The sequence below is a fragment of the Cydia strobilella genome, chromosome 10, assembly GCF_947568885.1.
Source record: "Cydia strobilella chromosome 10, ilCydStro3.1, whole genome shotgun sequence".
Taxonomy (NCBI): Eukaryota; Metazoa; Arthropoda; class Insecta; order Lepidoptera; family Tortricidae; genus Cydia; species Cydia strobilella.
This window is the reverse complement of record NC_086050.1, coordinates 2,763,962-2,777,424: the sequence shown is the minus strand read 5'-3', so window position 1 is coordinate 2,777,424 and position 13,463 is coordinate 2,763,962. Positions and strand designations below refer to the sequence as shown.

Genomic DNA, 13,463 nt, shown 5'->3' with positions numbered 1-13,463 from the left:
GTAAAGTGGCGATGCCAAACTTTGACCATCATTTGTGACTTTTGTATTGCTTTAAGATAATGAGTCCCATACATACATTTGATCCTCAAAACAAACCTGATCGGCCGATACCATTAAAAAATTGTCAACTACCCTATTCGAATTTACTAGTTCTAGAAATGACATGAATTAGATACGTCAGTGTCAAAAATGGCGTTTTTGTTTGAAGAAACTTTGTAAGACGCAGCATTATTCCTGAAAGCTTTTTTATTCCCTTCTTTTTTCCTGGCCTCCTCTTTTTTAAAGTAGAATGGGCCTCAAGACATTATGCAATCCTAGTCTGTATTCAGAGTAATTCTATTCCAATTACATGTCATTTCCTTTGATTTGATGTCAATCTGAACGAATTTGGTTCGAGATTGGTGTTTGTGGTTAGAGTTGAATCATTTAGTGCGATGTGTTAGACAGTAAAGAGTTACATTACATTACAACTGAGTTGTGATATCGTCACCAGGCTGTATCTCATGAACCGTGATAGCTAGACAGTTGAAAAGGTTAAAAAATACGACGCGAAGAGTGAAGTAGTGAATCCCTCAAATGATTTATTTTCTTTCCCTTTCCTACTGGCAAATTGGTTTGCCAAATTATGTAAGCAAGCTCGGTATTTAATTATTTTGAATTCCAAGCAAATATCTCAGCATGTTAAATTCATTAGTTATTCCACATACATTATTTCAGCATCCTGCTTCTGTTTACGAAAATCATCCAGCGTAAATAGTGAAAATTTTCGAGTTCCCGTAACGATAGCAATATTTCATCTTGAATAAGGCGGGCAACACTACGATTTATTACCCGCTTCCCGACTGTTCCACTGCTGCCTCTTTACGAATTTAAAAGCCGTAACACAATACCGCACCGCACCGCGATCTTGGTGCGCCGCACCCGTAAGTGAGAGCGAGAAAGAGATATCTGTTTCTCGCTCTCACTTATGGGTGTGGCGCACCAAGGTCGCGGTGCGGTGCGGTAGTGCGTTACGGCTTTAAAAACAAACACTTCAAACATTTTCATCGTTCGATAAAAAACAGCGCGATTTGAAAAAGGAACGCGAGATGGAATCAATCGAAGAGCGACAGAACGGCAACATAACGCAGTGAATTCCAAATATAAAGACGCCTTTATTGTCTATGGCTATGGTAGATGCCCGGTTTACAAGTTAAACCGTACAAAAACTCGCTGCCGCATTTCTCATGCAGATTGGAAAACTTTCGTAATAACCAATTAAATTATAACCGATACTCCGCTTGTCTCGGAGTTCGATGTTTAAAATTCATCAATAGTACATTACTATAGAGGCCGGGAAACGAAGGGTTGGTTGTAGGCCAAGTAGATATATACGGCCGAGCGTAGCGAGACTAGCGAGGTTGGATAGGGATACGCGGCCGGCAACCCCGTTTCTCGCCGAGATTTGTATAGTGCTTTTCTAAAAGTTGGAATGAAATATCCATAGGCTACGGTGGCCAAAATCGAGAAAAAAACTGTCTAAAATTGTCGTTGACCAACCCGCCGGGCCCCGGCGGCCAGGGCGCGTACGAGTATGAAGGTATCGCGGGCCGCGGCTGTAATTTGAAGTAAGTCATGTCAACATTTCATTGTAAGCTTGAGAAAAGTCATTATTTGTGTTTGTGTTTTGCCGAACACGTGAAGCGACCGTACTTACATATACCTTTTGCAGGAGCGACAGAGATGGAGCTATGTATTTGTTTCTTGTACATAGTCGCTTAATAGGTTTTATAATATAATTATATTGTGTCCTAGTCCTACACCAAGTCAGACGACGCTACGGAGCCACGCTGTTATGTCGTCGCCCAAATCTAATGTTTAATTTGTCTTTGGTTTTTATTTGTAATTTTGTTTTCCTGTATTCTTATTTTGTAGTTTCACAGTGCCTTTACTGTAATACTGTGTCACTTATTTGAGTAATAAATAATTATAATTTCACATATAACCCTAACAAAATGACCGTCTGGTCATAATCCTTTTTAAAGCCTAATAATCTTTCATACGGATTCTCGGTCAAAGCATTCAACAAAAATCACCCAATACGTCTTTTCACCCCAAATTGATTCATTCCTTTTCACGAGAACGCCATTTATACAACAAAATCTCTGGATAAATGTGTGCTCAAGCGATAAATGGCCTTACTGCGTGTGAAAGTCGTGTGTTTAAATATAGTATAACTCTGGATCAGACATGAGTGGGTGGGGGGGGATGACCGAACAGGATGGTCTTATGGAACTTTCAGTAACAGTTAAAGCGCTATTATTGTTTGTCCTTGTAAGTCTCACTTTTTCTTCCTGCGTTCTAAAAAGTCCTAAGTGACGTAGACGTTTTTTGTTGCCCACCGTTTTTATGGTGGGCAACAATGAACCCGACGAAATTACGTAGGTTGTTTTTGGTATGTAGTCAGGAATGTTAGAACGCGTTTTTTATTTTGTCGCATTGCGTAGCATCTATAGAAAACACTAAATGTGGTTTATACTTAGCCGTTTTTGTTTGGTAAGTTGTGATTATGGATTGTATAGAAAGGATGCCAATCTCTTATGGCAGAATTGTTGCAAAAGTGACCGCTTTCAGCTTTAAATAATAGTTCCTAATCTCTCCGGTGGCGCTAGTTAGGCTCTGGGACATGAGTATAACATGAACCAACAAATAACCCGACCTAATTACGTAGGTTGTTTTTGGTAGTATTTCGGTGTACGGTGGCGCCGCCTAATTACTGTTTTTTGATGGATACTTTTCATACATAGAGATTTGGCTCCTTTATATAGTCTCCATGGTTGTGATATATGGCGATGTGACATAATAATTCAGAAATGAGCTGGTGAAGTATCGATAGGGTGAAGGTCACTGTTAGTGTTACGTAACGCGGTATATGACGAATGTTTTGGGGTGGAAATTTATTTGCTGACGGTATCAGAAATGTATTAGGTAGGGTGATAAATATTTCCCATTTTTGTAGGCTTTTTGTTTCGACGTTTTCTTTATGGCGTTGTGCCATTTGTAATAAAATTGTTGAAAAATATGTCGGTGGCCTTTCTTTTTAGACAAATGAAGAAAGAAAGACCTTTAATCCGTGCAAGTGGTAAAACAATCAGCCAAGTGCATGTCGGACCACGCTTGTTGTAATTAAGGAGAATTCACTAATCATACTTATAGGAAACTAGTGTACCGCGATCCGAAAGTGCAATTTTATGATGTTTATGAGGTTAATCGAATCTTCGGCCAAACATTGACTTTTATTTTATACCGAAACCGAAACTTCGGTCGGACACTGAATATACCTATACATAAACACAGAATAGTTTTTGTCATAGATATCATCGTTTTACGCGGATAAACTCACGGGCAGGCTGGTACATAAAATCGAAGTAGTAAAGTATTGTGTAAGAGGCAAATGGGCCACACGAGATTGATGCGGCACTACCGTGTAAATGACTTCGCCTGAAAGGTCTATGCCACGGCCGGGATGGCTTTTGTGAAATAAAATTGAGAATTTTCTGAACCTACTTAATAAAGCGATTTGACGAAAGGTGCCTCAAATGTGCTTGATGTATTATGTAATCGAAAAGTGAAAAGAAGAGATAATGAAATAATTTTAATGTCGGCCATTTTAAGCATGCTTAAGGGCTCATGTAGACTCGCGAACTCGCATGCGATATTAGTTACATTGCGGATTATTGAGGTTACATCCAATTCAGCCAACCAATCAAAAACCGCAATGTAATGAAGCTCGTATGCGAGTTCTCGCACCGTCTAAATGAGCTCTAATTAAAAGCAGCAGTAACGAGTTTTTTTTTACAAAAATACGGAGTCAAAGAAATGTATTAAAGTTCTAAAGGGCCTTTGCGTAGTGTTCCCCCTATTTTAATTTTGGTCTGTAATGTAAATCAGATATAGTACTTAATAAGTAGTTAGCAAGCCAAATAGATACATTTTCCACCAATCAAAACATGACACTGCTTATGGGTATTTGCATAATAATATACTCCTTTTAATTGCCAGAAAGAGCATTTAAGAGAGCATTTAAAAGAGCACAGAAGCTAAAAACCTAGGCATTCTTATGGACGGTAAACTAAATTTCCATAACCATGTGATAGACATTTCAAGAATATGTTTTTATCGACTTAAGATACTATACCAAGTTTGTAAATATTTGTCAACTGATGTTAGAATTGCTCTTTGTGAATCACTAGTCTTATCAAAACTGAATTATGCAGATACGGTTATAGGAAGATGTCTTCTATACAAAACAAAAAAGCTCATACAGCGAGTGCAGAACGCATGTGCCCGATTTTGTTTCGTTATACCGCCCAGAACTCGTATAACTCCTTACCTTAATAACAGCGGGCTGATGAACATGGAGTCACGTCGTTCATTGCATTTCGCATGTATGCTATTTGGCATTATTAAGTCATTGACACCCCAATATTTATCTAAAAAATTGCAATTTTCTCAGCGGCATGTTAGAGAAGCTACTCGTCTTATCTGCCCACGGCACAATACAACTGCATTTTGTGGTAGTTTTAGATATTCTGCCACGAAATGCTGGAACAACATACCGCCGCCCATAAGAAACACACATTCCATTTTGTCTTTCAAAGTAGAATACAAAAAGTATATTCTGAATTTGCAGAAATCTGCTCAAAGAGTGGATCACTTGTAAGTGCCAACCTTTACTCTAATAAGTCTTACAAAAATATGTTATTAAATAATCCATATATTAATATATACTTAATAAGTCAAATTGAAATAGCTACCTAATATTTATTTGTAATATCTGTTATGATCTCAATTTAGTTTAACCAATGTTAGTTAAGTTTACGTGCTGACGCGATCGCTTGGACAGGTCTCTACGGAAGACCAGCGTCAAGATACCTGAAAGGTAACTTGACATCAAGCTGAGGGGAGACCTTTTCAGTGACGTTTATGTTTTATATTAATAAAAGTGTATTACATTTAAGCAATACTGTAAGCGTCCTGAATAAATTTATTTTCTTTCTTTCTTTCTTTCTAATACGACCTCCTTATAACACACATACCTATATTTTAAAACACAATTTTGAACAAATATGTTTTTACCATACATTTCAAAATAAATTAATGTGTCAAACTTCTAAAATAATAGGTATTTAGTCAAACCAAATTGGCAGTAAATAAGAACAAAAAAAACTATACTCATCCTCTTTTGGGTGCTAGTACTAGTGTAAGACAAATATAGTATAAGTCTCTCTGTCTATGATTGAAATGAAACAGTCCTTTGACAAACTATACAAACATTTTACGTGGCAGTTACTCCGTATAAAATTGAACTGTCATCATTCAACGCGATAAGCAGTAAACTTACGATTCTAAATATAAAATAATGAACAACACGATTGAACCTCACTTGAAATTCCGTTTCGAATTTGAATTCTATTTTCAAATATGACAGCGGATAGAAATAATTTCGTTCGATGCAGGGCAGCCACAGCGTTATTGTCATGTCGAGGCAGACATGACTGGCGGTTAGATCGTGTGTTGGCAATTTAAAAACACGATGTGTATGGCACTTTAATGGCAGCTTGTCGTATTAATGTAATAAAAATGATGTTTGAAATTTGTTCTAGATTTTTCGAGCTTTAGCTTTAGTTCGATACGTAAGCTAATGACTCAGGACTTTTCCCACTGTTAAGTGTTAACAGTGGAAAAAGTGTTAACTCAACATTGTATCTCTATCCTGTTCTTTTTTCTCTCTTTTGTTCTTCTTGTTAACTGTTTAAACCAATTTTCCCTCTCTAGTAAGATAAGTAAAGTATATTTATAAGTTAGTAAGTATTATTAGTTGTAATTTCGCACACCATGCACTTTACGCAGTTTCTATCTGTGGAAACTTGTAATTGGCTCACTGCTTCTATGTTATTACCTAACGTGTTACTTCAGCTGTAAGTTTTCCTAATAAATACAATAAAATAAAATAAAATAAAACATTACTAATTTTATTATGTATTGCATGTGGCAATCGTTTAAATAATTTCAATTCATCCTTCAGCCTTCTTGAGCTTACCGTGGGACTTAGTCAATTTGTGTAAGAATGTCCTTATAATATTTATTTATTTATTTAAAAAAAACATGCGAGCCTCGTGAATTCATATTAATATATTCTTAATATAAAAATCGCTTGCGGGTATTAGAAATTATAAAATTTATTAGATTAGCCTGAAGTCTCTTATACAATATTTAGTAATTATTATTGGATGTTTTATAAAATTATACAACATTTTTAGGGTGCCGTACCCAAAGGGTAAAAACGGTACCCTATTACATATAGACTCCGCTGTCCGTCTGTCTGTCCGTCTGTCTGTCTCATGAACCGTGATAGCTAGACCCCCCTACGGAACCCTCGGTGGGCGGGTTTTATGAAATATTTCGACTCATATGTAATGTAGCTCATAATTTTTATAGTCCTACATAACTTTACTATCCGACGGTTCTTATTTTTTACGACATGAATAACTTATTATTTACTTTACCCAGCATCTACTCAAGTAGTAGGTATGTAAGATTTATGATTTAATGGTAACTATAACTAATATAACTTGTAACAATGAGAATGAGTATAGAACAGCAAACAAACAATAAAGCAGGATAAACATCCCAACGGGAAATAATGGCCAGTAATTAAATTGGTCCAATAAAACAATTCCCTTTTAAAATCGATGGCCTATAAACCTCGCTTCATCTCGCAGCGAAATGCTCACAGCCACATATACTTATTGTTACACATACAGTTGTGTACAATAAAATAGCAGTCATTATGAAAATGAAAATTAGGGGAAAACTATAACTTTAGATCAATTATATTGGATGTTTTTTATAATTATTCTGCATTAATCAACGTTTCAAAATTAACTGATCATGAAAATCGGCTTTTTTACTACCTTGCTAAAAAAATACAATTGTGTACTGTAAGATGTTAAGCTTTGATTGGAAATAACAGTCACACGCTGTCTGTGCTCTAAATAAAAAATATAACTCAAATATATAGAGAATTTTCTCGTAAACCACAAACTAACATATGAACTCGCCAGTATATAGAAGTGAAAATGGCGACCAGACTGTTCAATAATTCATATGGCCGCAGGTCCGACATGGCTTATTGCGCACTCAAGTAAGCGCCCGATACGCCGTTTGGTTATTTATTTCTGTATTTATACGCTTAAAGACGCAGGGCTGGAGTTAAAGAGCATAGAAAATGCCACTTAAACCACAAAACCGATAATCGGAAATAAATGTGAGAGTAGGAACCCGATTCAGATTAAACATCTTGTTACGGCTTTGATCTTATTTTGATACGACCTTGAAGATGGTTCACGCTAATTGGTGCATGCGAAATGAAGTTAGTCATGCTTGAGATGCGCACCGTGGCGCCATTCACAAAGAAGATTGGCGAGGTTGTATCAAAACCAAAACAAAACAATTAGCTCCATGCATGTTTTATTTTTTAATTTTTGTAACCATAAATTATATCGTTTGAACACTGGAAAAAATAAAAATACTTTTGTGAACCTTCACATTATTTTATTAAAAAATACTTAAAATGTTGAAAAATTTTGAGCGGTTGAAACGCTCATAATTTTTGGCGCGAATTCGACAGAGCGTGATGACGTCACGCGTTGGACGGTCCAACTGACGTTTGCTACTAATGACACTTATGTGAACTAATCTATCTCGCTAGCTTTTCGCGGGCAAATTTATATAAATTTTTATTTACTATTTGAAGCAATTAAATGATAATTTAATAACGGAAATGCATTAAATTTGTAACATGATATAACGGTAACAAACATCCGAATAAAAGTTATTTCGTTCAAATATAAACTTCATCTAATTGTTGAATTTGAATCGATCACGGGTTCACGATCTATTATTAAAACTATAGGTACCTATCAGTGGCGGAGCGTCCATACAACTCGATTCCCACCGGCTTGCTTAATTTGAGACAAGGACCTTATTTTATATGCCTTTAACCTTAAAGCCAAGAACACTTAAAGTCGTCGTCACTAGTCGTCACAGCCCCAAGGACAACTATAGGTGTTATGGCGGACGCTGTCAAAGTAACCTTCCCACTTTCAAGTAAGGTTTACATTAGCTCGCTTGCGCCCGGGACCTTGGCGTGTCAGTGACGTTTTTGTTTATGACACAAAGCGTTGAAAAGGTTAAAAAAAAACAGGCTGCCTCAATGTAGGTAAAACTGACGCGCCGCCGCCACTGGTACCTAACTAGTACCTATATGGCTTTGTCTTGTGTGGTAAGTAAAGTATTTGTCCCTTGATTGCAATCTTCCTGACTGATGGCCTATTTGAGTCGCAATTTAGAGATCCACTTGTCATTTTTGTAATGTTAGATTTCAATAAGACACTCGTATCGTTCAAGAAATGGTAAAGATAGTGTAGGTACTTTTTAATAACCAAAAATGTATGAGATAACAACCCGTCTTGAAATGTGTTGCAAAAATTGAGTCTTCTCTAGCAAATTTAAAAGAACTCCAGTTTTAATATAATGATTACTATGATTAGTTTAAAAAACTCGTTTCTACGTTACTTTACCAAGAGTAATAAGTGCCTTGCCTGAATCTTGATGCTGATATCTACATAACTAACTGGCTAAAAACACGCCAAAAATCCACGCGTAAATTCCTTACAGATAGCTAGGGTTGGCTTTTAATCACTGCCATAATTAACCCTGACTACGCAAAGGCGTGGCGCACTAAGGGACCTTCGCTCGGCAATAAATATTAGAGGCAGCCCTAATTAGCGCGTGCAACGAAAAATGTTCCAGCTTTGGAGGCTGCAGGGGTTAATGATGCGGAAGTTATTGGGAGTGATGGTTCTGTGCTTATGAATGTCAACAGCTTCTGGCTTGCGACTTCGTTTGCGTGAAATGATGATGATGATTGACAAAACTACCCTATTATGTCCTTCCCCGGACCTCAAACTATATCCATAACAAATTTTGTCTAAATCGGTTCAGTGGTTTAAGCGTGAAGAGGTAGGTAACAGACAGACGGACAGACAGACAGGCCAATTCGAACGTACACTGAGTTCAGAATGATATTTGAATTATGTTATTTAGCTATCGTGCGTATCGCCCGCGCCAATCGTACGAGCGAAATGCACGATAAATTAACTGACATCATTCAGATATCATTCTGATGTCAGAGTAAATTCGAATTCGCCGTCACGTTGGATCAAATTGCAAGAAGGTTAAATTAAGATAAAATTTAAACCACTATTAACGATTTAGGTACTCGTATATATCGGAGGCAGCACTCATTAGCGCGTGTGCTTACGCTGCGTCTTACTGTCCGCGCGCGAATTCCGTGCACGGCTGAGGAATGTTAGGAATGTTGGGCGTCATGACAGAGTAGTGTCATTTTGTACGTACGGGCGCGGCGCACACCCTCCCACTTCCTCGACCTCAGAATGCACGGAATTGGTGCGCGGACAGTACATAAGCAAACAAATCGCGAACGCAAAGGGAAGCGGCGCGGCGGGCCCATGGCGTTCGCGTTCGCAACGAGATCTCCCACGTAGGACACTTCTAATAGGTATCAAAGGATTCACCCCGCGCAGCATATAACTCAAAACATACCGAAACACGTTGTAAGGGCATTCTATGGCTGTACTAATTCTACACAAAAAAGTCGCGGCAGAATTTAGTATACTACATATTTACAATTCGGCATAATCTTTAGGCTTTCGGTTATGAAACGAAAGCGGCCATACATTAAGCGGAGCGGAACTGAGGCCATTTAAGTTACGCGAGCGGCGCGGAAGCGGTAAATCAACGCGGGAATTTATCGCCGATGGCCACCGAGGTACCTACCGCTGTTTGCATGTACCTAAACGCTTTATTGAATACTAGGCATGCCCGTGACTTCGTACCTAGAATGAAACCGTGTAAAACACGCTTACACCGCTTAACTGATTTAGAAGAAATTTGGTATGGCGATAGTTTGAGGCCCGGGGAAGGATATAGGCTATCCTTTTTAGGGTTCCGTACTCAAAGGGTAAGAACGGGACCCTATTACTAAGACTCCGCTCTCTGTCTGTCTGTCCGTCTGTCACTAGGCTGTATCTCACGAACCGTTATAGCTAGACAGTTGAAATTTTCATAGATGATGTATTTCTGTTGCCGTTACAACAACAAATACTAAAAATTGAATAAAATAAATATTTAAGTGGGGCTCCCATACAACAAACGTGATTATTTTGCCGTTTTTTTTGCGTAATGGTACGGAACCCTTCGTGCGCGAAACCGATTCGCACTAGGCCGGTTTTTATTTTTTATCAATCATCATCATCATTCCAGCTAGTAATAATATAATTAAGATTTGCCTACTATGTGTAAATTTATAGTTCGTAGAGGTACTTATCTTTAGTAGATACCTAGCCCACTATAAAGCACTTTCGCCTTCAGTAAGATGACTCGGTTCAAAAATTGAGAGCAGGCAATGCCTATACATACCTATAATCTATATGTATTAGTAGTAAATAGCGCTGACCTTATAACCTTCAGATATACGATATACGTTAAGTAAGGAACTGGACCCTAGAGAAATCCGAAGTAGATGAAGGCGCAAGAAAAATTAGGGTCCTATTCGAACTTCACTAAATGACCTAATTTTGATATCGTTACTTATACAAGATTCTGTCCATGACTTCGACCGCACAGAAGTCGTTAAAAACTTTCAACCATATTTTTCCCCCTTTAAAGTTTAATTTTTTGGTTTTATTTTTTTTTATGATAAGAAGGCAAACGAATAGATAAATCTCCTGATGGTAAACCACCTTCCACCATCGCCCATGGACACCCTGCAATACCCCTGTGGTTGCAGGTGCGTTGTCGGAATTTAAGATAGGAGTCATAGGAGTACACTCTTTTCTTGAAGGTTTGAAAGACGTATCGGTCCGGAAATACTGTGGGCGGCAATTCATTCGGTAGTTGTGCGAAGCAGGAAGTTTTTGGAGAAACACACAGTTGAGGACTGTCAACCATCTAAGTGGTGAAGATGGAAATGTTGTCGCGTAGCGTAGTGACGGCGGAAAGAAGCGACAGGGATTAATCCGAACAATTCCTCGGAGCACGCCCCGTTATACATGCAGAAATTCAATCGCCAAATCCTTAATATTTATTAGATATACTCTGGCACAGAATAAGTAATAGTATAATCATACAGAACGGCCACGCACCGCCCCGTCCCGACTCGAATTACCTCGCCCCGCGACAGCAGATTGACGGCCGTTTGCCGGCCGCTCAGTACTATTTTTAAGCAACTTACACTATGACGCTTACCGCGTGTACAGACGTGCCGTTCACACATAGAAACGCAAGTGATTTTTGATGTATGGCTTGTCCGCCCTGTGACTGGCGAACCCACTTTGTCAGTAGAAAAAGGCGCGAAATTCAAATTTTCTATGTGAGGACAACCCTTAGTGCCTACATTTTTTTAATTTACCACGTTTCTCTACTGACGGAAATGGCTTGCCAAACTATAATTGCATTTTTGTTTCTTACTTGTTTTCATTGTTTGTTTGGTGTCTGTGTCTGTAGTCTTACCTGTAACAAAAAAGGTTTTCCATTCAATTCAATTCAATTTGGATTTTGTTAGTTTATCCTAGCAGCTACTAATTAAAGCTAGAGCAGCAAATTCTTTTAGCGCCACTTGCACCATCCCACTAACCCGGGGTTAACCGGTTAAACCTGGAGTTACCATGATTACCAGTACAATTTGACACTGGGTTAACGGTTTAACCGATTAATCCCGGGTTAGTGGGATGGTGCAGGTGGCGCTTAAGGGGCCCACCCATTACCCGCCCGCCGGACGATATCAGCCTGTCAGTTAGAACAAAAGTTTGACGGTTCCGAACAACTGACAGGCCGATATCGTCCGGCGGACTGGTTGGCCCTTTTAAAAACCCATATTAGACTGTACCCATATGTACAAAGTAGAATAAAGCTCCGTAAGTTAAATTGAAATAAAATAGCATCCCTTAAGTCTTTTCTCAGTAAAACTACATATGAGCGCAGAATTTTCAATTACTTCAACGAGTTATGACAGAATGTTCTGTGAGTCGACTACGAACTGCGACATTTCTTCAATTCAAACGCAAAAAGACGTATGTGGCTGTAATTTTCCTTTACAAAGTGACATTTAGGCATTCAGTACAGTTCCATGACTCTAAAATGTTTTATAAGTTATTACAGTGTAAGTGATAAGTAAAGTTTTTGGAGTTTGCGTCAGATAAAGCCGCCTGATCTAATTCATAAACGCAATAGAATTGGATTTCTCTAAAAGTGGAACTATGGCAGAATCCGCAGAATGGAGAATGTGGGAGACTAAAGTTCTTCGTAAATGTCTTCACTATGTTTAAAGTGAAGTTTTATGTTAAGATACTATAGATGGATGGTTAATTCAAAATCCATAGGGTTCACAGTCAAGTCATTCGAAGAAAACAAGTGCTTAACGAATAGATAAAAGAAATACCTATACTAATACCTTTCTTTAATTCAAAAAGCTACCCATAAGGTCCATCATCCGGCATATGGAGATGGTGGGGAAGGCTCTTGAGTAGCGGACGGATCTTTCCTAGGGGGTAACTGCACAAAAGATCCCTATGGGTCGAAGTGTATCCGTAAGGGCCCCCGAAACTATAAGATAATACCTTTCTTTACATAACTTAATAGAATTCGGCTATATGTGTGTTCCTTGAGGTAGCAGTTTTCTTTAATGTTATTATTTTTCTATGGCGTCATTCATATCGATACCAATGACGTAGATTTTTCTGTTTATCAATTTAATCCATCAGTTTTCTTGAACTTCTAAGTATAGAATGTATTCATTACTCTAGCACTTGTTGAAAGTGAAAGTCTTTATTTTTCAATTTAGGAATATTACAATGCACTTATGAATGTCAATAACCACCACCAGTACCCTACTAGTACCACCCTACACCACAGACCCAAGAAGATACGCAAGAAACTCGACAGAACGCAATATTTAAAAAAACATACATCAAATCTTATAAATATGTACGTAGTTTTCAAACATCAACATCAAACATTTATTCAGCAATTAGGCCACAGGGGCACTTTTACATGTCAATTTTTACAAGCAATACAAAACCAAAATTTACAAAAAACAATTACAAATATGGAATCAATAAAATATTAGATACTTTGTTAGAGATGTATCCAGTCTAAATGTCGAACTACACAAAAAAAAAGAAAACGAATAAAAATATACAAACAACAGGCAATTACTAAAATTGTTTAGAGATGTAAAAGTCTCTAGATGTCAGAGATAAAATATGTATAATAAATTAAAAAAAAGATCATCAAATTATCTTTAGAGGTGTAAAAGGTCTCCAAGACTTGAATTGTTA

General features: G+C 37.8%; 1 protein-coding gene and 1 long non-coding RNA gene across 3 annotated transcripts in view; one reads left to right on the top strand and one right to left on the bottom strand.

Annotated features, from left to right (window-relative positions):
- LOC134744676 (max dimerization protein 1-like) overlaps positions 1-13,463 on the bottom strand; it is a 445,229-nt gene that overhangs the window by 40,502 nt on the left and 391,264 nt on the right. The gene's annotated exons all lie outside the window — the stretch shown is intronic.
- On the top strand, positions 1,312-1,479 carry LOC134744740 (uncharacterized). Its single transcript, XR_010128111.1, has 2 exons — positions 1,312-1,350; positions 1,382-1,479. It is a non-coding gene; the product is annotated as an uncharacterized LOC134744740 (long non-coding RNA).